General features: G+C 48.2%; 1 protein-coding gene across 1 annotated transcript in view; it reads left to right on the forward strand.

The window, feature by feature from the left end:
• The first annotated feature begins 21,524 nt into the window (after positions 1-21,524).
• Positions 21,525-27,535, forward strand: part of LOC122377708 (oxidative stress-induced growth inhibitor 1-like) — a 40,180-nt gene continuing 34,169 nt past the window's right edge. Inside the window, exon 1 of the mRNA XM_043358060.1 lies at positions 21,525-21,660. The gene's annotated coding sequence lies outside the window, so the exon portion shown is untranslated. The remainder of the gene's footprint in view (positions 21,661-27,535) is intronic.

The raw sequence follows: 27,535 nt of genomic DNA on the forward strand, positions 1-27,535 counted from the left end.
CCGTCCCTTCCCCATTTATCACCCTTTCTGTCCCCATCCGATTTATTTCCCTCTCCGTCCCTATGTATCACCCATCCATTCCCCATGTATCACCCTCTCTGTCCCCTGTATCACCCTCTGTGTCCCCATGTATCATCCTCTGTGTCCCCATGTATCACCTATCCATTCCCCCATGTATCACCCATCCATTCCCCATGTATCCCCGTCCCTTCCCCATGTATCACCCTCTCTGTCCCCTGTATCACCCTCTGCGTCACCCGTTATCACACCACCCCTCTGTCATTATCCCCGGTCGTCCGTCGTGCGCCGGACAAATTGATCAGATCTTTGCAGCTGTCGGCGCGGCCGCCGTAAATCGATTGACCCCGACTGCAGCGTCCCGGCTGGCCGCCGCACCAGTCCGGGTGGCCCACTGTGCGGCTCGTGAGACTGTCGTCACGTGTGACCCGCCTGACGGCGACGACGGGAGTGTGATTTGAAATCCGAGCTGTGGTTGCGTTGTTAACTCAGTAAGTTTATTGTTAGCTGTTTGGACAACACAACTAATTAAGAGCTATGTTGAGTGCTGTTAAATGTAATTAGTTTCTCACATTTTATGCATCAACCTTTAGGCGTTGTATTTTTTCACATGCCGAAAAAGCAAGTCGCTGGGGGCTGAGTAATTGTTTTCCCATATCCTCCCTTTCGCCTGGGGCTGGCTGGCCGTCTGTTGTGTGGTCGATACGCATTACGGAGAAGGGCATCGGTCGGTGGATCCCTGCCCAGCGCACCAACCCACCTGCACATACCGCCCTCGGCAAAAGTGGCCAGTGGCAGACTCAGATGGCTACCCAAAGTCATGCATGTGCATTGCATATCGCATAGTGGATTCATACTACGATCTGGCGACCTGGCGGTCCCGACAGCAGCTGAGTATTCAATGTCACTGTTCCGAAGAGAAGCGAACAGTGACAACAGTGAGAACAGTGAACAGTGCTTGAGTCTTTGTTCTCAAGCATTAAGCAACTACGTACAACGGCAGAATTTCAGGGCATGCACTTGAAATATATTTTTATTTTGCATTTGGATGAGTTCTATCGCAAATGTACCAATATACCCAATAGCAGCATATTGCAACCACGATCACTCTCTCTCTCCACCACTCTCTGGTCAGAACACTTACTCTACTCTCGTTTTCCGTCATTGGTACTTTGTCACGAACATTTTAGTAGGTATGTAATAGATTCTAGTTACTTTACCTTGAATGACCACTTCGCCCCGGTCTAAGTTCCGATCACCTTTTCAGTTCGCCAACTCCAGCTAACTTGATACATACCATTACGCATGGTGCCATTTAGGGACCTTGTTTATTGGTTTGTACTTTGTTCAGAAGTTGCGTGTCGGCTACTGTTGCTAACGGCTCCCTATTGGTTACTCTCCCTCATTGTGATTTGCTCACCAAGTTCAGTGGTGATTTAGATAGCTAAGATATCGTTCCCTTGAATTTCAGCAAGCAGTAGGCATTCCTTTTTCATTTTCTGACAGGTTTCGTCATATAATTACATCAGGACCCGCCTCCGAGCGGCGATGTTTTTCACTTGTGTCGAGCGCAGCCACACTGTTGACGTGATGTAGGTCAGAAAACCCAACCGGCGCCTAGTATCCTCCGCTGGTGTGCCCTGCCCTCCAACGCAAAATTATGCCCGCCGCAGAAGTAATGACTGCTGGATGTGCACCAAATAGTCATTGGGTGCTCGTTACTGAACCGGTAGAGCTTTCCTTCCAGTTTTTGTGTGAGCCAACAGGCATGTTTGTCGTCGACAAATAAGTGTCGTTCCCGGAGCTTGGCTGAGCGCCTCTTGTCCCCATCATTCGTGACCTGTACCAGTCTAGACGATAGCCTAGGCCTCAAGGAATAGTTATGCGAATAACCAAAAAAACATATTAGTCTTCCTACTTCAATTTAAATTCGCTGTGGGCCTTCCGAGAGTTTAGAGGCGTGGCTAACGTTTCGATTGTTGAAGAAGGCACGATACGTTGAAGATGACGTCAGAAGCTGGGCGATTACGTCGCCAGATAACACACAGTGCGTTGTGGTGCGTCTCGAAGTCTCGTCGTCGTCCTCCGCCAAACCACTTGGGTATGATTGTGGCTCTTAGGTCAGGTTGCGGTCGCCGAAAATTCCCCGAGAAGTGCCGCCAGTTGTCAGCTCTGCCCCCCTCGCGGGATTTCAGACGACCTCGCCGTCATATGATTTTATCACCAGACCTCTGTGTCACCGCGTTAGCATTGCAAATGGCGAGTTCATCCGCATAAGCAGGCAGCGGCCGCCGCTGAGCCAAATCATGACCCCGACCCTCTCCACAACTGGCCGCAATTACCATAGCCGTCGACCGAGCTGACGTAGTGATACTTCATACCGCCGCCTGCTCGAACTGCCGAGTCGCGACCCGAGAGAGCCGCCAGGCCAGAGAGCCGAGTGGATCCGCTTTCTATCCAGTCAACTAAAGTAAATGCAAAGGATGTCTTGAGTGGAATGAGTTCACTTAATCGGATCACTTGGGGGAAGCTGTATTAGAAAATAAAATGATTAAATAAATGCATCCAACGTTAATTATTTCCCTAGCAATGCAAAATGAAAAATACTAATTCAAATAAAACCATGCAAAGAAGCATCACAATTACAACCATGTCGGCACATGCGAGTATGGCGATGTCTACTTTAATTTGTTCCCAAGATTGAGAAAAGTCGCCGCTGATAAAAACATTTTGCTAACAAATGTAACAACACTTATGTAGCTACAAAAATATAACAAATATAGCATCAGACGTCAGGTCACACACCGTAACATCGCCACCTCGTGTCTGCAATCCTCTTGGATACGTTTCGTAGCGCCACGTCACCATTTTCCGTAAACCGTCGTATTACGTCTGCAAGACAACTGAGATTAACAGTGACATAACACGTGACAGCATCCGTCAAGATCCGTAATATCACGAGGCCTGTTCCGTAACACGCTGGCAATCCGTAGCAGGGCCATGTTCCGTAACATCACAAGGCTAACCGAGACAGGAGCACTATCACGGTACATCAAATTATCATATCACGAAATGTCCCAGAACGTAGTTAAAACGTTAGGAAACGCCGCGTTACATCAGCTAAAACACCAGTCGGTACCACGGAACGTCACGAAGTGTCACAGAAAGTCACGAAGCTTCGGAACTGACGAAACAACTCACCAATAGTGTGTCTCCTACCCGACTCAGCCGTAAAATCACAGATTGATTTATGTATTTTACGGATTGATTCATGTAAATCACTGATCCAACCTTGTCCATCACGGGGCGAGCCGTGTAAATCACGGATTGACCCACGTCGATTACGGATTGAAGCGTCTATGTCACGGACCGATCTGCGTAAATCACGGATTGGTCCGTGAAAATAATGGATCAGCTCGCTTAAGTAACGGGTTGAACGGTGTATAATACAGATTGAGTTGTGTAAACCACGGATTTAATCGTGGTCATCACGGATCGTACGGTGAAAATCAAGGGTTGAACCTTGCGAATCACGGATTGAATCAAGTTTTATCACGGATTGAACCGTGTATATCCGGGATTGAGCGGTGTATAATACAGATCAGTTGTGTAAATCACAGATTTAACCGTCAACATCACGAATCGAACAGTAAAAATCACAGGTCATTCTGTGTAGATCACGGATTGAACGGCGAAAATCACGGGTTGAACTGTGTAGATCACGGATTTAGCGTGCCCTCAGCGGAGCGTGCCGACGGCCGAGTCGACCCTCAGTCTCGTGGAACGAGTGTCGCGGCGGCCCGCCGACCGTCGATGGCCTGCGTCGGCGCCGGCGACGGCGAACGACGGGCCAGTCGTCGGCGGCGACGCGGCGCGGGGGGACGGCGGCCGGTGTACGTGACGGGTCCGTGTGACTGAGGTGACTGAGGTGACCTTAGGTGACTGAGGTGACTGAGGTGACTGAGGTGACCTTAGGTGACTGAGGTGATTGAGGTGACCTGAGGTAGTCGGGCCTGAGCTGGGGCGACCGGGGGTGACTGTGGTAGCCTGAGCCCTGAGGTAGCTGAGGCAGCCCAGGAAACTGAAGGTGAAGTCTTGGATAGGCTGAAAAAAACTAACGAAACAGAAGGTGACTGAACGAATTAACGGACTTGTGCAGGCGATCTCAGGTGACACGACGGAATTCTAGCTTTCAGAAGATCTGAAGAGAAAGTGTGTTTCGTGGATTGTTTGAGACATTCCGCGGTCGTTAAGTTGCGGCAAAGATGACCTTCGGTAATATCGGTTAAAGCGAGGTGGCCTCATATGATCTGGCCTCACTTCAGTGGTTTCTGAGGTGGTGTGAATGCTGGCTTTGATCGAACTTGTGAGTGCTCATCATCAGACTGGAAGGCATATTGTCCGTAAGTACGTACTCGTATACCATCTAACCACATGTACAGTTTACTACAGAACGATGTTCCACTCCTCAAAAGCTATCAGTTGGCTGGAACGCTAAGTTGTGCCGTTTATCACGCAACTACATAAGCTTGTCGGTAGTGAGGTCTGGGTTACAGCATTAAAGGGACCCTCCCACCTTCAAAAAAGTTAATGAATTGGCATGAAAGTGATGTCGCTCGGTTCAGAAAGAGCAAAAACGAATATCTACCAAATTTCATCGAAAAATATTCACCGGTTTTCAAGATATTAGACTTTTACTTTTGTTTACTTTTTGGTATCTCCGCTGTTCCTAGCGATTTTATTTGAAATTGCGGCATTTGTTGCGCGCAAAGCAGCATATACCACCGCGTGCTACAAAACGTTTTAGTCAAACATTCAACGGACGTTCGAAAGCCTGATGACGTCATCAGATTCCCGTAATGGTTAAGAGATAGGGACCACGCTGGTCCCACCCTGCAAGTAAAGGGAAGAAATTTCTTGAACACCATAAAGCTGCGGGGGTTGCGACCAGGATAAATGGTGGTTTCTGAGCCTGGCCGCAAACTTGGCTATCTCAACTCAAAACTAATGTTAAGGTGGGAGGGTCCCTTTAAACTGTGGACTGGGTCCGTGTGATGCGGCACAGTCTACTACTCCAGGCAACTAATTGCCCGTAAAAAGTGGAACATCATTATGTAGTCAACTGTACATATGTATAAGAACACCGATGGATACATAATGCATGTGTGCCTTCCTCGTCTTCTTAGTTGTGTCTTTGTTTCGTAGCTACGTTATTCGTGGCAAGCCGTGTGGTACGTTAGAGTACATACATGTGGCTAGCGTGGGCTACAAGGCGAACGCTTTACTTTTAATTTAAACTTCTGAAACATTTTGTGGAAAGTTCCTAAGCTTATTCCAAAATACCCGTAAAAAGTGGGTATAAGGTATAAGTCATTCAATAGATATTTGTGGACACAACTCACAAGGGTGCGCACTTCGCACCAAGCGCCGTCAAAATCTTGTGACACCGCCAATCCCGAACACTTTCAAGTGTCTGCCACCTTTGGTTCATTGCGTGATATTTGGTTTCCTGGGCTAGGCGAGCATTCAGGGCAGGGAAACTACCCGAATACCCGCAAAGGTTGCATGCTTCAGAATTGTAAGTTGATGGCGCTTTCCAGTACACAAGGCTCTTCGGGCGCCCCGTGGCTAAAATATACAGGAGTAATGTTCGGGAAATGTGGTGCCCAATTTACTGCAGCGCTTCGCGAGTGGATACATCCTTTCACAGCAGTGTTGAAGTGGTTGAATCTGGGCTTGGCGCGATGAATACGCTGTTGTTCTGTTAAATCTATTGCTGGTTACGTTAAGGACCATTCCAGGACGATTGGAATTGTTTTGCGGCAATGTTATTCAAACATCGCCAGATAAGATTTAGATTTCATTGTGATGGCCTCGTGACATGTCCCATCCATTTTCAAAGGGAAATCGAAGAAACATACTGTACGTACCGTATGCTTATGAACCTATTCTAATGAGATAAACGCCATTTGACGCAAATTTATCTAGTTCTTTTGACATAAGTGCTTTTGATACAAGGTACTTTAGTAATTGCTGAGATAAGTCTAGATAGCCGCTGAGAAACTATAGCGTATATAACAGTCTAATCAAAACACTATACCGATTACCACTTTGACGTTCAGCAAAGTATCTTTTGCAAATACTTCAAACGTCATTGGAAGCTTGGCGTCTCTTGCATTTTTCAAAATGAATCCGCAGTGTAAACACCTGCAATGCAACACTGATTCCATCACCTCTGTTCACCACTATTTGGCCGGGGTATCTCGATTGATGCGTTGTTTGTGTCGTTTCCAGGCTGCTGATGGCCGTTTCAGCATGAAGTCGGCCTCCTGTCTGCATCTGCTACTGATGGTGGCTGCGGCACACACCTTTTCCCCAACAGGTGACGTCATATGACCAAAAACGGCGGCGAGTGGTTGAATATCCCATTAGTTGATGGGCTAACGTTTGATGCAAAATTGTATTAAATACATTGGGTAAGGAATGGCTTATAACAATGTCAAATAATATCATTCCTCATCTTTATCAATTGAAAAGCTATTTTGCTTATTGGCATGCTTTATGTTAATACATTTAAGCAGCGGTATTGAATTTCCTCAGGGTTAAACTGTAAGTTGCTTATGTTATCTGCTATTTTTCTACTAGCGTTGTGGTAATTTTTCTTTGGAAGTGGCATAATAAACAAAATATTGGTAACCGAGTTTGACAAAGAACATTATAAAAGGAGTAAGAATAAAGACAATTTAAGCTTAATTGCCACCTATTTCATATATCATTTGAGTATTTGTTATATTTTCATGTGCCTTGCCTTTTATATAGCAATTATGCTATATCCCATTTGGGAAACGTTTCCAGCCCCCACCGCAATAAATATTTTACACTGCTGCTTACAACATTGAAACAGGTTACAATGGCCTTTTCAAACGATAGCAATTATTCATTGGGGCCTCTGCAGGTATACTGACATCTATGAATCATGCTATTTGCTACATAGCCATTGCTTCGCATCGTGCAGTTGAAGTTAGTGTGGTGGTCTTTCCTGATTCCATACCACTACACAAATATGTAGTGCAAATTGAATGGTCGCCCCTTGGCATTAGTCTGATTTGTGCGTGACAAGTGATGCTTGAGTAAATTATTCAAATATGCTGATCATTCGCAATATGCGTGGAAGAGTGTGAGGGGCTAGGCAGAGGCAGAGGAGGGCTTTACGTATTATAAATGCGACATAAATCACAAAAACACAAGACACATTACATATTATGTGATCTGTGCCCAGTTCATCTCGCTAAATGTTCGAACTTGTATAAAATATGCCGTGAATGATGCGGTTTTACCGCATGAAATTGAACACGGTCGAGCCTGGTTTGATCATTGGTAGCTAAGGGGAAAAACGTTTTGTGCCTAAAGATTTGCTCAAAATTTTTATTTCTATGGTCACGATCAGTCAAAAATGTGTTAATTTTCATCGCAGCAATTTGCAGCGCCAGCTCTATGTTGAGTGTGGCGCTACTTAGAACAAGTTATTTTTCATCAAAATCTGCACAGCTTTGCGACTTTCACAAAGACTGCATGATTCATGCATGCGTGAAATATGAATTCGACTTAGTCTGGCTTCTACCGGGCGAATGACTCCGGTGCCCATCCTTCGCGCTCAGCTTTCGTCTGAATAACTCCTTCGCAAAAATGTGATATGACCTTTATTAAAATGGAGCTTCTTCAAGAATACATAATGCGACGGGCCTCCATCCTAACTAATGCTGTGCGTTCCCTGGGGGCTGGATTATTGGAACTCGGTGGATGGGACGGTCATAGAGGTCTTATATAGGAACGGTGGCCGACCCAATGTCTGAGAAAATTTAGATGCCAGAACGGCTTCGTGAGATAAACATCTATGCACGCAAAGCAATGGCTGCAGAAGCCATCCTGAATGACGTAGAGGGTAAACTGTGACAATGTGACACCCAATACTCCAATTTCCCCACTCACGGCCTCAAGCACGAAGATGCATCACCCCCTTCTGGCGTAGATCGCTCGGCGTGGCGCGGCAGCTCGCTCGCCCCCCCCCCCCCTCCCCGCCTCCTCCGGGGCGTAGGCTGTCCCGGCGGGTCGCGCTGCGCTGCGGCACAGTATTTCATCGGCCGTTAGGCGCGGCGGGGGGCGGGCGGCGCTACAGATGTTTATTGTCTCCTCTGCCGCCGCCGTGCTGGGAGAACCCTTCCGGCGATCAATGCGCATCGGGCTCGGCCGCCAAGCAATGGAGACGCAAGACACCCGGGAGAGGCGGCCCGGGGGAGACTGGGAGCGGCGAGCACGCTATGGGATACTCAGAGCGACGAGGCAGGGGCAGGAAATAGCAGGGCAGGGAAACAGGGGCTAATAATTCTATATCTGTTTAAGTCATATTCTTGTAACTCCTGCCACCCGAGCCAGACAGAGCAATTATGATTCAGGTTGTATAGTGGTCATGGTCCTCATCTTGAAGCCATGGTCATTGGTCAACAGCAGACCGACAATACGGAAAAAGCGGCAACTTAGAAAACACACTCGCAATAGCGTCGCTGCAAAACAACGCCACAACGAATCGTGGCTGTTAATTACTCTTTCGCACAACACACTATCCAAGATAAGTATTTGCATAATCCTGCATAAGTGGAGGCGTAATGTGCACAGGCCTTTGAGGCTATTCATTTAACCCGCGCCCTGCTGGGGGTCCTGGATTTCCACGCCCTGCTGGGGGGGGGGGGTGTTTGAACACCCCCCCTTCTAACTCGGCTCCTGGGCCACGTAGCGATACGCGGAAGGCGGCGTTCGAAAGAGCGTCAAAAATAATGACGAAATCACTTCGGTCAATTTTTTGGTCAGGGCAAAGGTCAGGTCACCAGAGGTCATTGAAGGCAAAATTTCGCCGATTTCCAGGTCGAATGTCGAAAATTTCCAAGAAGCCAACGCATAACTCGGGAACCAATAGAGCTACAGCGCCGCGGAAAAGCGCATTCGATAGCCCTATTAACGCCCTTTCTGATAATTCTCTCAGATTTGACCTAACGTCAACGGTTTTGCCTGCAGGGGAGCAAAAACTGCAAAAATAGCCGATTTTTTCGAAACAGTTTTTCTGCAATAACTTTTGACCCAAGCCTTGTACGAGCTTACTTTTACCGCCATCGTGTTCCTCTCGTCAAGACGCATCGAATGAACTATAACTTGACCTTGAAGGGTCAACTTGAAAATTTGACCTCAGGTCAAGGTCATGACCTGACCGGAAAGGGTCATGTTGCATATCAGTCGATCCGTATCGTCGAGCTGAACACATCTAAGGCGTTTTCATCGCTCTAGCATGCCTCTATCAAAAGTTATTTGCGAAAAACTGTTAGATACCATTCGTGACCTAAGATGACCTCAGGGCATAAACAAGGGTCACGGACACCATTTTCAAGTTCAGTGTGTCTAAACCACTTGTAATTCGGTGTTTGGGAGTGTTTATAATGTCTTTCATCCAAAAGAGGCGCATTTCAATTTTCTCCCATTGACTTATAATGGGGAGGTCGCAAAATTGACCTGACCTTAGGTCATCGATATCAAAATTCTGAGATATACATTTTGTACATGCTATTGCTCTTAGCAATCGCTGAAAGTTTCAAAGCGATCGGTCACTCGGTGTAGCTATGACAGACATTGAAACTTTTTATGAGGTGAGGTCACTTCAAGTGACCTGGTGACCTGACCTTGAATGACCTTGGTCTGAAATTTTCACAACATGTGTAGAATTGATGTATGATAAGGTGTACCAAAAACGGCGGCGCTCCGCGCCGCCGTTTTTGAGATATTCGCGAAAAACCACAAGGGGGGGTGTTCAAACACCCCCCCCCAGCAGGGCGCGGGTTAAGCTAATAAAACATCGATGAGTAGGTAAAAAGGGTAACGCTAAAATCAACGTCCCGAAGAAAATGTAATTTACAATGACAATGCGATCCTGAGAAAATAGTATGCAATGTTACGATAACGTAGTCTGGGAAATTGGAGGTCCATTTGTTTGCAAAATGATGCTAACCTTCGAATAAAACCATTATCATTTCTAGTATTCGGCAAACAGATACCTACCTCAAGTCGCTGAGGCACATTCTGTAGATTGCACTCACCAGATTTGAGCGAGCTCGGGCTGAGCGGTGACTTCCCCTGAATTACCTACCTTTGAACGGCTGTTGGCTCTTCCGTGTAGGTGGATTTAGCCGCGACGAAAAACTGCGAACATATATAGCTCTTTTTACCAGGGCATTGCTCAGGGCATTGCTATTGACGTCGACTGTCGTGTATAAAAATGTTTTCTTTGTAGTTGCGTTGCTTTTCGTCTTCCCAGAGTTGCCATCGGTTTCGGGCAATAATCTTTATTTTACAGCTTCACTTTCTTAAAAGAACCATTTCAGTAAATCTCAGTAAGAGATGATAGAGTTTACATTCATAAATCTCTATCTAAACTAAATTGAACGAGTCATGAAACATAACATTTCCGTTCCAAAGCTTCTAATTAAATGGGCGTATGCCTTATGAATATAACTTTACAGGTCACAGCGAAAGTGAGGAATAAGGAGCAGCTCGCACCCAAGGACGCAAATATACGTCCATCGTGTAAAACGTCTGCAGGAAAGGGTACGCTCTTTCAACGATATTTGCATCTGAACCGTATCATACACACAAAACCTACTTAGTCACATCATTAGCATCACCTGACCCAACCATACAGGTGGGGTAGATCAAAGGCCCAGCCAGTAATCGTATTCTAATGACATTAGGAAAAGTGACGTCTACTTTGCTTAATTTGCAACAACTGCATCAACGCTACAAACTGATAACATAAAACTCAACCGAAGACACAGACGACAAGAAAGGATGTTAGGAAAAAGGTCATGATTGCATTGCAGAGCATGCGTATATTCTTAAGCAAAACAGACTTTCATTGAAGGTCCTTATATTCTTTCCAGACTATGCAAACAAAGTTTTACATTTACAGATGTGCATGGGCTTCCTTTTATTGTCATCGCTTGACCGGAACTCCCGTACTCCTCTCTCTCTCTCTCTCTCTCTCTCTCTCTCTCTCTCTCTCTCTCTCTCTCTCTCTCTCTCTCTCTCTCTTCTCTCACTCACTCTCACTATCTCTCTCTCTCTCTCTCTCTCTCTCTCTCTCTCTCTCTCTCTCTCTCTCTCTCTCTCTCTCTCTCTCTCTCTCTCTCTCTCTCTCTCTCTCTCTCTCTCTCTCTCTCTCTCTCTCTCTCTCTCTCTCTCTCTCTCTGTCCTGCCCTCTCTCACCTTCACTTACATGTCAATTTCTCGCTTAAGCACTGTCCCCTTTTTCATACATCCATCACCCTCCTTTTCCTCTTTCTCACCGTTCGAAACACACCCTGCCAGACCACCGACGCGCCGGGTCGTGACACCCCGTGCCCCCCCCCCCCCCCGGCGCCGCACAGCCGGCCGGTAATTACCGGGGAGGCGCGTGTTGCCATCAGCGCTCTCACCGACCGGCCTGGCCTCTGGCCGACTGCCACCGGAGCCTGCCTGAGCTGAGTTACGCGCCTATGAGGGTCACGTTATCACGAGGAGCCAATCACCGCGGCCGTCGTCCGCGATCCGTTCTGAGCGCAATCGCTGCTGGCAGGCTCCAATAATGTGCCCGACGGCGGCCCGCCGACGGCCGGCGCATTGGAACAAGTCAAGAGATGATCACGGCGGATTTTCGCTGGCCGGTCGTCTGGTCCGTCGGGTTCGCCGCCGCGCGCCGTAGAAAGGTTACCGACACAATGGGCGTTCAGTCGAAATGGCAAGACGCTATGCTTTGTCCAGGAGTGGTCGTCCTATGACTGGGCCCAGCCTGGATAGCGGTGAATCGAGACGACCGACCGCCTTTAGAGCACTGGCCAAACTTGGGCTGAGGATGGGCTTGCTTGAAATGTCTGGCAATTCCGCAGCAAATTTGTCTTCAGAAACTACCTAACGACTGCTCTACAACTCGGGCGCTCCGGGCGGGAAGGTTAGGACATTGCCTTTCCAACCACATCTTGTGCTGCAGCGCCACGTGCCGGGACAACTTGTACGACATTCTAGTCAATTTCCTGCGTCATCAAGTATGCCAAATAAAACCAGCTGTCCGAACAGCAATTCACAGTCCGAGTGTGCAAATATTTGAGGCCCGCTTGGCGACTCTGCAGGCGCGGGCGGGTCGGCTGGATGACGGTCCGTGGCGGCTCGGGCGGGGGCGGGGGCTCGGGCGGGGGCGGGGGCGGGGGCGGCGTCCCTCGGTCGCGATGTCGTGTCAGCCGTCGTCTCGCGGCGCGGCACATCTATCGGGCCGTCCTGGAGCGTCGCCAGCGACAGCGGATATTGGCGGCCCGAGAGCGGCGAAAAACAGACTGTCCGCCGGCCGCCCGCGTCGCCACCGTGCCGAGCCGGGCGGGGGCGGGGGCGGCGGCGGTGCTCCGTCCAGGACCGGTTGTGCGGTGTCACCGACGCCAGGCGTGCAGAGCTGTCACCGCGACGTGATAGGTGGGGCTGGGCGGGGCGCGATCGGGAGATAGGAGGGAGGAGGAAACCTAGTTACCGCAGCGGGCGCGGAAGGAGTACGAATGAGACGGTCGCTGTGGTTACCGCCACACTTGCGGAATTCCCGGGACAGTGAGCACCTCTGGGCTTGTCCGAGCGTGACCAGATAGCAACATACACCATCCGAGACGCGCTCCTATTCGGCCAAACCCGGGTCAACATCAAAATGAAACTAATAAATTCGGGTTTAATATGTCGTCGACGTAGTGTATTTTAATTCATTCTACATACTTCCATTAATTTCATTATTTCAATTTTCCATGCATGGCTCACTAACATGAATTTAGATCGATGTGCTTACCGCAAATAAATGACAAACACGACAGTTAACCCTATTAGTGGCAGGGGGGGGGGGGTTGTTTTATCCACCCCTCAGGTTTTTCGGGAATATCTCCGAAACCGCAGAAGCTACGATGCTGAAATTTTCTGACTTTTCCTAAAACTAAATGGGCTCATTCCCTGAAAATTTCAAGTTCATAACTTTACCAGGGGCGGCTCCAGAGCACTGGGAATTGGGGGTCCTATTCGTGAAGCGAGTCATTTGGGCGAAGATCACGATGCTGCACCAGTTTTACGAACAGTAAATGAAAGGTATCATGTGATAACATATACAGTTATTGTGCATCCTCTTTTGACACGTTTTTGCTATAATAGGCGGATCCAGGCGTCCAAAAAGGGGGGTTATGTTTTACCTCCCAACATAGGTGCCCTGACACCGCCTATGCATGACCAATACAATTGTAGTCGTTCTCTCATAAGAAAATTGTAACATAACAAGACCATTACCACCCTTTTTAGAAACAGTACCAACAAAAACCTTATTTACTATACTTTTTGTGTACCCCCAATCTCAATGATCTGTATCCGCCTATGATTTTTGAAAATGCATATTTTTAGGATCCATGTGAATTCCTGGTTCATTCTCTATCGATCGGCAAAAGTTGCGTTAGGATTGGTTCAGAAACCTGGCCGTGATAAACAGTCTAAAATGTATCTGCAATTTGCCCGTTTTTACCCCCCTCTACCCCCCTGTTGACATTTTTTAATTTTTATTTTTTTTAGAAATGTAGATCACGTTGAGCGAAATCGAATTCCGTTTGAATTTTGAAAATCGGTCCGTTAGATCTCGAGATATCAAGGGGGGTCGTAAACAGCCCCCCCCCTGCCACTAATATGGGGTAGCCAGGAGCCTGCCACTAATAGGGTTAAAAAGCTTTCAGTCAGTGGCGTCAGTAGATATGTATACGGATATTTGTACCGTGGATTACCCTCTCAGTTTTCACACACGAACCGAGTCTTAGTGCCAAACACACGGGTCAAAGTCCGTTGACTGATATTTCCAGCCGATATCGACCGGCTTTGCCCAGCGTCTGATGCATAATTATCTACTATGTATTTCAGACCCCATGAGACCCTGTTTTTCGGCGATAATTTTTTCAGTTTTTGTCTAATTGGCTTGAAATTTTGACATTAGACATTTCAGCTCAAGCGCCAATTTTCATCAATATGGTCTCTTAACAAAATGTCAATATTTAGAGCACTTGTCATAGGCTCGTAATGCTAATTAGATTTTGCACCCGGATAGAGGCTCGTTCGCCACCGCAGCGGATTGGATGGGAGCGCTGGCCAATCACGTTGCGCCGGGCCCAACTAAACTCCGCCCACTGGCCGTGACCGCACTGGGTCTACGCAGGCTCAGTCGGCGGTAGCACCGCGGAGAGGTCGCACGGGGCCGCGCACTGGAAACATACATGGAATCGACAGGAAGTGTCTGAGCGAAAGCCTGCTCTTCATTTGGGGGAGTTGGTAACCGCTTCTCTCTTTTTGGAATATGAGCTTCGATCCAGCTCAGAATATGAAGAATAATCATAATAAGGATATTAACCTCCCCAGAACCAACCTTAAATAGAGAGCTGAGTTATGCACTATCTGAATATCTGAATGAATGTACATCTGGCGCCTATCTCATGGTCAGGTCGTGCCACTATTCTGTCACCTATGACATCATGCGAAGCCTCTGCACTTACTCGAAAACATCGATATTGGTTGGCTGCGTCAATCGCTGTTTCTGATTTGAGGACGCTGTTACCTTTGCAGAAAACAACAGAGTAGGATGCTGAGTCGCGAGCAGTTCCGATTGCCTAAGACATCGCTCCACGAGCTGTGTTCGTAATTCGGGAAGCGTTGAGAAAGGAGCAGAAATGTGATGTGCGATTTATTGCGTATGGTAGAAATGTGACATCAGAATAAGGGAAACAAGCGCATACGCTAGTAAAGAAATCGCGTCTTTTTGTGAAACTGAAGTAACTTTTCAAGCTCTCCAATAGTGAGGCAGTAGGTTACTTACTTACAAGCTACAGGTATTTTAATTATTTGCAGTTCAACACGAAAGCCTGGGGTCAAGTCAGTCCGGTGACCTCAATCTAGCCAATTATAAAATGGGTTAGTTCTGAAGGTGTTCATGTTGCACCGCAATCGCATGAATCCATCTCAAGCATACGCATAAGCATAATATATTTCATATTGCAACCACACTTCTTAAATGCTATGGTGTAACTGTTTATCATGTCTTGCAAGTTTGACGTAGGCTGACCGACGTCTTGCATCAGTTCACAGTCAATTGACATCGACAGATTTTTTAAAGACGTTCAATCAAGAAAAAATGCAGTCACTAGCCCTGAACTTAGTATTAAAGTAGGTATATCTTTATTGATTGACATGGTGTAGGCTAATTTGCGATCAATGCAATAATGAAGGCTAGTGTGCTAATTACGAGCGCTAGTTTCTGTTGTATCGTTATTACTGCAACGGCAACCGCAAGGCAGCCACGTCCAATGCGAGCCGCCCCGGCCCAGCATACGGCCTTGGGTCCGGCAGCTACTGCCCCGTCGGCTCCACGCATCCGACTGACCGGCCAAGGTCACCGCTCCGTCCGCCGGGAGGGCGGAGCTTAATGGTCACGTGTTTGTGACGTCACGCCTACGTACGGATAGCCTCTACTTCACTGACGGATTTACGGAGCTGATTTTAACATTACGAGGCAACGACGAGTACCCTAAATTTTTATATTTTGTTAAACGACCATATCGACAAAAATTGGCGCTTGAGCTGAAATGTGCTTTGCGAAAATTTGAAGCCGATTGGATAAATATTAAAGAAATTATCGCCGAAAAAACAGGGTCTCATAGGGTCTGAAATGCATAGTATGTATATTGTATATGGAGGTACTCGGTAAATTCCCTGAGCTCATCAAAATTCGGCCGATAGCACGATGCACCTGCACGACAGTGAACACATACGGTGACAGGGACGGGTCCTGGGCTTTCAGCACACCTCTTCAGCAGATTGACGGCGATCTTCCTGCTGCAGGAAGTGGGGCCAGACGGGAAGATCTCAGCTACCTCAGCCACACTACCTCAGCTATTTAGCAAACCTGCAGCAGTGCGGCTGTTCCCCAGTGACCAATTTTCGCTGACCAATGGTCAAGGGGTTCGCTGAAGGTCTTGTCAGTCAAACGGTCGAGGCATGGTTCGGCAATCGCCGTAGATTGCCCAGAAAGTAGTTACCGCCCCCTTTCTCTCATCCACTCGTCTGTTGACAAGGGCCTCTGCCACCGTTAATCTGGCGAAATGCAGTTGCACCGTAGCTTTCGGCGAATGAGATAAGACCCGGATGCCTTTCATGAATATCGACGGAACAGGAACAGGTAATGCCCCGCGAATGCTGATGCAACTGTCTCCTGCAATCGAGAGTGAGTAGATATTTTTCGGGGGAAAGCAGGAACTTAGAAATAGTTCAGCGTATGCAACTTTTTGCATGTTCGTAATGCGATTCGACCAAAATTAGCAGATCCATCGACCGAGACAATGACTGTTAAATGAGCGTGGAACTTTAGCAATTAGCGCTACACTTTCATGATCCCAGATCCCTTGCTGGCTGCTGCAGCAGCTGCAGCCCAGCCCTTAGCGCACTGTAAAATTATTCAACTGAGGCCAGCCGCTAGTCCGACCCTTGGCACTCAGGTCTTCCCCGAATTCAGGGAGGAAGTTTCGTCACATATATTGCTAACGGTCAGTGACACGGGATGATGAAAACCACAACGTACTTGTAACTGTGCACTATAGCTTCAATGTCAAACCTGCAACGAGATCCCTGAATTTCGCGTTGTTGAGTCGATTGCTAATTGAACTTATTTGATTGACGGTTGTATACGGACTGTTTAAAGCAGTTGCCGTGGTAGAGTTAGTGCCCCCATGGGAGCTGAATCACTGGAGGGGAGGGTCGCTTGCTCACCACCCCTGCCCTCTATTGACCGTCGCAATCTGTTATCTGGACCACGCCTCCTTTTGATAGCGTCACATGACGAAACATTGGTCTTCCGCCGAGAGGGACAGTCCGTTCAATCTGTTGACGTTTCAGTGAAGAAGTAGATACAAACGTATTAGGCAATGCTTGACTTACAAGAGTTAGACATGCTGCAATCTGATAAAAGTGGATACTTGATGTTAAAGTGTTTGTCAAGAATAAGATGTTCTTTGAAATGCTGATGATTGCTGCCTAATCGCCTCTTCAGAAATGTTCGTAATTCGTATACGAGTATATGATCTATCTGAAGGTGCGCCCGTATTCAAATATATGTAGGACTAGGACTGTTAGAAGTGCAAGTTCAGGTGCGTTGCATTTTTTTTTGTAACGCATAATAGTATAAAAAAATACGTTTAACCCTCGCCGGCCGAGGGGAGGGGGGCGGGTGCCGCCCCCCCCCCATAGGGTTTTTCGCGATAGCTCCGAACACGCTGGCGATAGAGAGCTGAAACTTGGCATACCTGACCTTTGATTCAAGCCGGATCTTTTGACACCAACCGCATTTTTGGGTCAGGTCAGGTCACTGACCTATGACGTCCTAAGTGAACCTCTGCACGGTTTTCAGATGTCGCAACTTCGCAACGCCCTCACTGCCAGAGGAGATGTCACAGCCTCACAGGGAAATGAAACTTGCAGGACATAGTATCCATTATGAGTCTCACAACTTGTATATCTCGGATTTTTCCTAAAGGTCATATGAGGTCAGGTCATTTTCGTGATCTCACCATTATCAGTCAATGGGGAAAAATGAAAACTGCTATTCTGGCGCCGGGAACGATCTCCAACTATCTCAAGCACACGGAATCGTGATTTGATGCACTCCTTTGCACTCCTTTGCACTGCTTTGTTTTTACAATGTTGACCTTGCGTGACGTCATGTATGACGTCATCAAGGTCATATTGGTTTTTCGTCAATAACTCTTGATCAAATTGAGCTAGCGAGTCGGGAAAGCCACCAATGGACTCAGGAAGACCTGCCAAATCGAATGATATGCGACATGACCTCTTTTGACCAGCTTCGTGACCTGGGGGTGCTGACCTGACCTTGACCTGAGGTCAACACCCCAAGTTGACCTGACCCAAACAAAAAGTATATCATTCGACGCGCCTGAGCGAGACGAACACGATGCTGCCAAAATCGCGGCTCTGCGGCCATTTTTTGCGAAGTTATTCACCAAAAACTGAACCGTACCTTGGGTCACTTGACCTGACCTCAGAGGTCACCGGTTGACCTAGGACCTTAAAATGGGTACCAATCGCTGCGTCTTGTAACGGCGCACACGCTCGTTTTTTCCGCGACGCGCTAGCTCCACCAGGGGCGAAACGGCGAGGGGGGTCGTACCCACCCACCCCCCACCCCCCCCCACCCCCCCCCCCCCCCTCGGCCGGCGCGTATGTAGAAAACCAATAGGTCCGGCGAGGGTTAAAATAAAACAAGTTCGCAAGCACTCATAAAACTGCGAAAAAGATATGAAAGGTCCTAACTCCTGACCTTTCCCCTGATGAACTTCGCCCCTTAGCCATAATTTCGCTTCAACCAGAACGGGACAGGGCTACGTCGGGCTATCGCGGTCAATGACGTCACTCGGAGTGCCCCCCGTCCCCAGCCCTCCACGGAGGGGAGGGGCACCTTATCTGTCGATAGCGTTGCAGACTTCAGACCGAACGTGCTAGTGCGGCCGCCCTTCCCCCTCTCTCCCATCCCTCGACCGTCTAGCGCGATCGACCGTCACCGGACGTAGCACTCGATGTGCGGGGAAGGAGAGTTACCACCAAGTGCAGCTGTGCACTGGATAGTAGGACTGCGATGTGGTCAAAGGCGACAGGCGTCGCCGACAAAGATAATTTTAACGGCTTTTTACGGCTTTTTAAAAGATGCTAACCGCTTATCGTTTTGTGACTTTGGAACCGGGTTAGAAGAGTGTGAGTGTGGGGAGGGCATGGTGGTCCGATTGTATGACACACCAAACGGGAGGAGTTTTACATGCAAAAGACCTCATTTATTTGTTTGTACGTTGACTTGTTGAACCATTAATGATGGTTTCACGAGGAAGAAAACATCGAATTTATGCAGCTTTCATTGCTTCCATGAGTCCTTACGTAAGCCTTTATTTTCCATTTACATTTGGTCTTCACTATCATCTACCTAGCTACACTCGACGTCATGCATCAAATTCATTTCATTTGCACTGAATTTTACATCTAATCAGTCATGCGTTACGCCCATTTAATTCATTTAGGCAATAATTACTGCCATACGATGCAATAGGAAAATAAAGAATGTCATGAGATCCTACACGCGTCTGCCGTCTCCTTTTGCAATGGAAACATCCCGCGCACGCTCGACTCTGGTTAACAGGGGCCCGCCCCCAGGACCGACTCTGAATGAAGGGTCTGTTGGGGTCCCATTTCTGCTGACTGGGGCTCGGATATCCGCCCTGATGCTGGTCTCAGAACCGACCGGTCAGATCCTGCCGACAGCGATAGCGGTGATCCGCCGCTGCCGGATCCTGTCGGAGGGGGTCTGGGGGGTCTGGGGGGTCGGATAGAGGAGCAGGGCCAGACCACCCAGCTCCAGTGTCACGAGCGCAGACGATACGGCATTTGAACGGATGCCAGTACACTACATACCAGGCCGTTTCAGTGAGCTGATGAAATCCATCGGAAATGTTTAGTAGAACTGAAGAAGGCACAATAGAAAAGGACAAGACCAATAGTGAATAAAATATAGTTTATTGAACGCATAGATATATGCATTTCTCTGCATATTCAACCCTTATATTTTCACTTGAGATATTTTGGTAGGTACCGTAATTCCTAGCCGGATATTTTTGTGGAACTGAGGAAAAGGCACATCCAGGGCGCCACCCACATCCATGATCCATTTCCCCTCCTCAAAGGATCGCTCATGGCACCCTTTGACCGCAGTCCTGATGTTGACCTCAGAGCCTGGCCATGACCGGCAAAAGCGTCGATCACGACGCGTGCATTTAGCAATGCTAGGCTCACGTTTCATCGGCTCCCACATCCCTCACCTGACCTGACCTGACCCAGTCTTTTCTGAGCTGAGCCTGAGCCTCCTCAATCTACTTTACTCCAATCAGTGGCGGATCCAGGGGGGGCTATGGGGGCTGGCAGCCCCCACCCAAGGAAAACTGGCGCCACTGCGCCGAAGGCGCAGTGGCGCCAATTTTCAATTCGCAACTCATCGGAGTGCCGCATACTAGGACTAGGATGCAAAAATCAGTCGAATAACGTCGTTTCAGTACGCTCCGCACCGATATTTCCAATCGTGTGGTGTCACTTGACATACTGATCCTGGGCGCCTCTTGTCAGGGCCACTGGGCGCCAATATTTCAGCGCCAATACGATGCGACTATGGCGCCCATCCGGGGCGTGGCGCCCAATTATGACCTGCAGCCCCTCCCCAGTGAAAATCCTGGATCCGCCACTGACTCCAATGGATGGTCTCAATAGCCAGGTTGTCATCGTCTGGCTGGGTGGCGGTTGGCTAACAGCGCCACCTGACTCCATCACCGCGTCCTCTGACAGTGCTCTGCCGTGTTCTATCAGCACTGTGCGCCAGCGTCAGTGGCTAGCGGCTGCACCAGCGCCATCTGTAGCCAGCAGCGGAAGGCAGGGTCGGTGGAGAGACTGGAAAGGCTGGTTCAGCCCTTTTCCGATTCAGCCGCACAGTTGGAGCCAGCTGAGCGTGGCGAACCGTATCCAGCACACAGAATCGGAAAGTTGCACCTGTAATGACCCTTTATGCCCCTGAGGTCATCTGAGGTCATGAAAGGCGTCTAACAGTTTTATTTCAATACTTTTGATAGGGACATGCTAGATAATGCTAGAGCGATGAAAACTCATCGGATGTGTTCAGCTCAATTATACGAATCGGCTGGTGACCTTTTCGGTCAGGTCATGACCTTGACCTTAGGTGAAATTTTCAAAATAACCATTAAGATCAAATTTTAGTTCATTTAACACGTCTCGATGAGAGGAACACGATTCCGATAAAATCGATATAGTTAAAATTTTGAGTCAAAATTATTGCAAAACAGCATTTTCCGTAAAAATGTCAAATTTAGGAATTGCCCCTTGAATGCTGAGCCATTGATCTTAGCCGTAAACTCTGAGGCAGAATACTGAAGAACGATAAAATGCCTATTGAATGTGCTTTTCTGCGGCACCGTAACTTTATTTGTTCCCAGGCTACGTGCCGATTTGTAAAAAAGGCAAAATATGATCTTTGATGACCTCTGGTGACCTGACATTAAATGAAAACTTCTTAACTTACAAACAAAGACAACATTGTGCCATTACAGGCATACTACGTGTTGACAATAGTTTAGACGGCAGGTTCGTAGCTGTAGCGAACACAGTACTTGAAATACACACTGCGGTGAGTTAGTATTAAAAGGAACGAATGACGGCACGGTAGGAGATCCGTCTATTTTTTCTCGTCGGACGGAGAAATGCCACCGCCTCCCCTCCCTCCTCCCTCCCCCTCCCCGCCCGTCGGCGCGGCGGCGGCGGCGGCGCGCGCAGTGTGATCGATCTATGTGCGGCGTAACGTGTTCCCGCAGCCGGCGTTACTCGGCCGGTGTTACGGCCGCGTGTGACGCGACGGGAGTGTGACGCGTCACTCCTCTTCGGTTTAGCATCGCCGTGTTATCGCCGGTGAGTTCCTATTCAGGAGAGGGGCGTGGCATAGCCCTGGGCGTGGCCATGCGTGACCGCCGACCGGGGTCGGGTCGGAGCGCAGCTGCCAGGTCTCGGGGGCGGGAGGAGAGGGGAGGACAGACCCCCGCACCCCCTCTCCCAGCCAGCCGACCGTCGGCGGCGGCAGACGAGCCGGATGGAACTGGTTAGATCCGGTCCGAAGATGGCACAGGTGACACGTGGCAGGCGCACGTGCCGCGGGTAGCTCGAACGCCGTGTGTTTCATTTCATAAAGATGTAGGAAAAAACACAGTTTTAGATGAAACAAAGCATGTTTATTTTTGGTTTGGATATTTTATTCAAAACAATTAGCTGAGCTATATGGCAATGGGGATATTTCTGTCGGCCTGGCCTTGCAGCCGGTTTTGCGTGACACCCTGGATGTATATCCGGTGCATAACGATTGCACAGTGGGAAGTGCTGTATATTTTAGTGTATGGGTTATGTTTATGTAGGGATAAGATAGATGGCAGCATAATTTGTCATCGTAAGTTACACTGCTCTACGCTCAGATGTCCAGTTCCAGACGCATTACACAGTGTAAATATTGCTAAAGTGCTTGAAAGAACTGCAGTCGGCGATGATGGAAGGCGAGGGGGGCGTCTTCCATCATCACCAGTTTCGTTTCACCAGGCGTCACCAGTTTCGGATTCGGACGCGACGGTGCGGCAGGAGAGAGCTTGACAAGGAAAAAGTTTTTGTCTCATGCAGCCAACCAACACGACAAAACCTCATGCATTCTTTACGAGCGACAGCTTCATGACACATAGCTAGCGTGATGAAATGAAATTCTAGTTACATGAATAGAGCACATAGCACAAACTGCACCGCTTACTGCTTAGCCAGACTATTCTCCATGCACAAATTAGCGGTTCAAATGACAAATATCCGCAGGTTGTTTGAAATAGATAAACTCTTTATCGTTATGAATTGTGTAAAAAGCAGCAGAATAGGTATAGGCCTAAAAAGGCCATGTTTCGGTACTGAGGCTGATCACCTGGGCGGTTATTTCCAGGATTATTTTGCCACGTTATAATCAGTCCTTTGCATATCAGCATTGGCTAAGGCTAGACTAAACTTTTTCATCATTCCGAGTGAATTCAGGCTCTCTTTGTTATCGACTTGGGCCCTGTCTTTTTTAATTGAACCAAGCTACATCGCTAGAAAATCCTTTCGGACATTGTCAGCTCTCAAGCCAATAAATTGATTGGTCCTTTTGTTTCGACATCTGACAGCTGACTGACTCAATGCTCTAAAAACAAGCTGACTCTCTGAAGACCAGCATAGCACACTGATGTGATGTCATTTAGGACGTTCTCGAATAAGTGCACTAATACTTTCAAACTAGGACTGCTCTCGGGGGCAGATGAGGTTTTTTAATTTATCGAACGAACGGAACATTTTAGACCGTCACATGGGCCCAAAAACGGTGTGGTACTTCTTATCTGTGTGGGGACTCATATGCAACAAGTCAAGGGTAGCTTTAGGTTGTATTGTTGGATCGGGACCGGGCTTTTATTTAGCATTAGCCGGCCGCCGCGTTTCCGTACCCATCGTGCAGGAACTGGGGGCACCGTTCCAAGGAAAACTGCCGAGTCATGGCGACTGCCGGCACCTGAGACCCATTGTGTCACAAGCCTGTCAAACACTGCTGGGGCCAGACTCTCAGCAACAGGTCATTGATATCTAAGTCTTGACTTTGATGGTATGGACATGGATGGTATGGAGTATGTCAGGAGCAGCCGGATGCCTAACTGGCTTAGGTATTAACTAGAGATGTCAATCGGATACCAACTTTTTGGTATACCGATACCAAACCATTACCAACTTGGTATTTGGTAATTCAATCCTAATGTTTTTGGTATTTTGTTGGTATCATAAACCCTCACTAATGTATAAGATGCTAAGAAATCGGTAAAAAGTTGGTATTTCCCTCATTTTCCCAAGTTGGTTTGGTTTCGGTATTTTCCCGTGGTTTCGGTTGGTATTTGGTTTGGTATCGGTATTCCGATTTTCCGTAATTGACATCACTAGTATTAACTATTAACCCTCGCCCGCACATGCCATTTTCCCATCCTAGAACGCACATGGGGGGGGGGGGTGGTTGCCACCCCCCCGCGCCATTTCGTTCCTGTTGGAGATAGAGCTTAGCGGTAAAGACCAAAAAGATTCTTTGGGAAGAGACGAATCCAATGATACCCAGTTTTACCTTCTCAGGTCAGTCATTGACCTTCCAGGTCAGGTCAAACTAAAAAATGTTGCTGTTTTGGGTCACCGTTGGATATCAAGTGCGCTGCTTATCATATACCGATAACGATGCTGTTTTCTGGTGCCAGGCCAGCTAGAACCTCTTTCTCACACTACCCGACCAGGTTTTTGCTGCTGAGGTCATTTCAGGTCAAGTTAGGTCAAGGTCAATTATATGTGTTTGTATGTCTGTGTGTGTCTGTGTGTATACTGATGTGTGCACCGATTGTTTATGTGTCCATATTACATGAAATCATGATCTGAGAAACTTTTACCAAAAATGCAGTCAAAAAACTTCACAAAAAGTAAATTCCGCTTGCCTAAAACGCAATTATCTTAGATGACCTAGGTTGACCTTGACCTTGACCTTGACATCTGTACATCGTCGAACAACATGTTCCATGATGGGTGGGAGGTAAGACTGGTAAAAAAGGCCGAAATCAAGGTGTCAAAAGCTCACAAGGCCCATAGCCAACGCAAGATGTCGAGAATTGGCCATTTGGGTCATGACATGACCTGAAAAACAAGGTCATATCTCCGAAACCAAAGGTCACAGAAACTTGAAATTTTCAGTGGACATCAAGAAAGGATAGAAGAGCAGCTATACGAAAAATCAGCCTTCTAGCTCTAAAAATGTTGAGTGCAGAGCAGAAAGACTACCTGGGGGGGGGGGGGTGGCAACCCCCCCCCCCATGTGCGGGCGAGGGTTAAACCAGTAAAACGCCTTTTGGGCGAAGAACGAGCGAGCGAGATAGTGTGCCCTGCACGTGCGGAAGGGCGAGAGGGTACTTCCAACGGGCTTGTGCAAAGCACCCTTCTAACCGGTCGCCAGCGGTGTACCAAATTTGAACGCAATCAGCCCAGCCGTTCCTGAGATCTGGAAGCGGCATTCTGCACGTGCGCACGTGCAAACGGGGTCCAAAATGACTTTTGCACGGCACCCTACTAACCGGTCCCCAACCGTGTACCAAATTTGAGCGCAATCGGCCCAGCCGTTCTCGAGATCTGGAAACGCCCCCTGCACGTGCGCACGTGCAGTAGCACCCTAACCGCAACACATGGGAATGCATTGCCTGGTGGGTGCCTACCTGTATGCCAAGTTTCAGCGAAATCGCCCCAGTAATTACCGAGTTACTGAAATGGGAACAAATTTGGCACCTCTTATTGTTGTATTTTGCACGTGCAGTGGGGGTCACTCACATAGATGAAGAGTATCCGACCTTTGGTAGAAGGGATGCAGCTACCCTATAAAAATGACCGCAAGACAATCGCTCAAGCCGCTGCTGAGATATGGGCCTCTCAAAATAATTACTTTTGCAAAACTGCTTGAACACCCTTGACTTTTCACGTGGCACGTGCCACGGCGGTCACTGAGATGTATCAAAAGTAGTCAATTACGGGGTAGAAGGGATGGGGCTACCTAGAAAAAAAGACCGCAGGCCATTCGGTCCAGCGGTTGCTGAGATATAAGCCTCTCAAAAGCGTTACAGGCCGGGCCGGGCCGGGCCGGGCCGCTCATACTGAGATTTTTCCGTTATATTGACCAGGGGGGTGACACGGCTATTCACGCAATGTATTCATTTGCGGGCCCCGCGGGGCCTCGCGATGACGCGGCTGGAGGCAACCACTCAGCGCGCTAGGATCCTTCTGGCGGGGCCGGGCGCCGTAAGGTGTGCAATGAATGGGCGGGCAGACAGAGATGAGGTAGGTATTGAACTTGAAATGACATCATGAGCAATTGGATGGGGAGAGAGAACGTTTCTAATGGAGCTTGGGATGGGGGAAAACCAAAAATATCACGGTCGGTTCAGTGCTCCGACGGGCCGGGCGCCGTACGGTGCGTACTGCGTAGTAATTTAGACGGGCCAGAGATGAGTTATCGGATTCGGCTCTCTGGTGGGATTTTAAGACGTTTTTAGTTAAGCTCAGGGTGGGGCAGCCCGCGCTGGCGATTGCAAGGGAAGGCATTTGGGACAAATGTTATCCCCCACAGGCCCACATCCGGTGCAGCGTCCGAAATCGTTTTTCGAGAATAAAACGAAAACACAACTTTTATGAGGAAAAGTTTATTGATCGGACTGCACAGTAGTGCGCAAGGAATCGAAATCCGATGTTTTTTTTTTTTTTAATCCCAGAAACCTTTTTAGGGTATATGCCCCGCGATGTGTTCAAGACCGCTTCCTGGATCCGCCAGTTAAGAATATGTCACGGTCGATTATCGAGCTTCGGCGGGACTGGGCGCTGTATGCGTCGTACCTTCAATGAAGAGGCGTACAGACACCTCACCCCACATCCTACTGCTCTATCCGTGCCTCTGGGTGAAGCACTGAAGCATCACGGAAGCCCACAGGACCTGCAAGTCGACGAGGTGGCCGCCGGATACTGCAGCTCCCCGGAGTTGCCCGGGACCGAGGGTTTAAAGGCCTGGCTACACTATGCGTTTTCTGCGTGCGTTTTTGCAGGTTTGCGTGTTTTGCGTAATATCGTTCTAGGAAAAAAGTTATAAACAATATAGTTTTTACTTTGGTTATATACAAAAGCTAATATAACTCTTATGTAACTAAAATTTAAGGTGAAAAACATCACAAAAACGTAATATCGTTCCTTTTTCTAGAACGATATCACGCAAAACACGCAAACAGGCAAAAAACGCACGAAGAAAACGCATAGTGTAGCCAGGCCTTAACAGTAGTAATTTCACTGGTGGTGAATCCTCGTAATGTAGCGATAATATCCTCAAGGACCTCCGTTACGATTTTATATTCCTAAACAATATGGCACACCAATTATGCTTGCCTACGTTCAGGCATTATCCCTGATGCTTATCCGCCCACTACAACATGTGTTGTCTGTCAATCAACCATCGCTCTACGACGGGATCAATTCTAACCATCGGTATTCGGTTGTCAATTCACCCACCCCGTTTCCCTAAAAATAGACGGGTCAGACTCGGCCTGGGTCCTAACGAGTCCTAGAATCGCCAGGGACGGGATCGGGTCGCCGTTATTGCACCGGTCTTGGCGTCTTTTGGTACATTTAGAGTAGACAGCTTCGACCACGGACGTCGGACCGTTCTACGAATGTACGCACCATCCAGGCCTAAGATGCGTCGAGCTTTATAAGAATGCAGTCTAGATCAATCAACATAACAATGGTGGTATGCAAACGCTTTAAAATCTCTCCCCAGCTCCCGCAACGTCCCAACGCTCCTCCGTTATACGCTCGTTCGATGCGTCCGCCGAGCCGGCTTGCCTCCAATGACGTCATCGGCCGGCCAGCGGCGTTCAAGGTCAAACGGCTGGTGTCCTTACCTGGAGTTCTATAGCCTTGATATTGACCAGTAAAACGCCTTTTGGGCGAAGAACGAGCGAGCGAGATAGTGAGCCCTGCACGTGCAGAAGGGCGAGAGGGTACTTCCAACGGGCTTGTGCAAAGCACCCTTCTAACCGGTCGTTAGCGGTGTACCAAATTTGAACGCAATCGGCCCAGCCGTTCCTGAGATCTTTTTTTTTTGTTTTTTTTTTTTGCTCCGCCAGCCTAAAGCCAGTCTGGAGCCGGGGGTCATTACATCTGGCAATTTTGGCCA

This window comes from Amphibalanus amphitrite, unplaced genomic scaffold, assembly GCF_019059575.1.
Source record: "Amphibalanus amphitrite isolate SeventyFive unplaced genomic scaffold, NRLGWU_Aamphi_draft 000049F_arrow, whole genome shotgun sequence".
Lineage (NCBI taxonomy): Eukaryota > Metazoa > Arthropoda > Thecostraca > Balanomorpha > Balanidae > Amphibalanus > Amphibalanus amphitrite.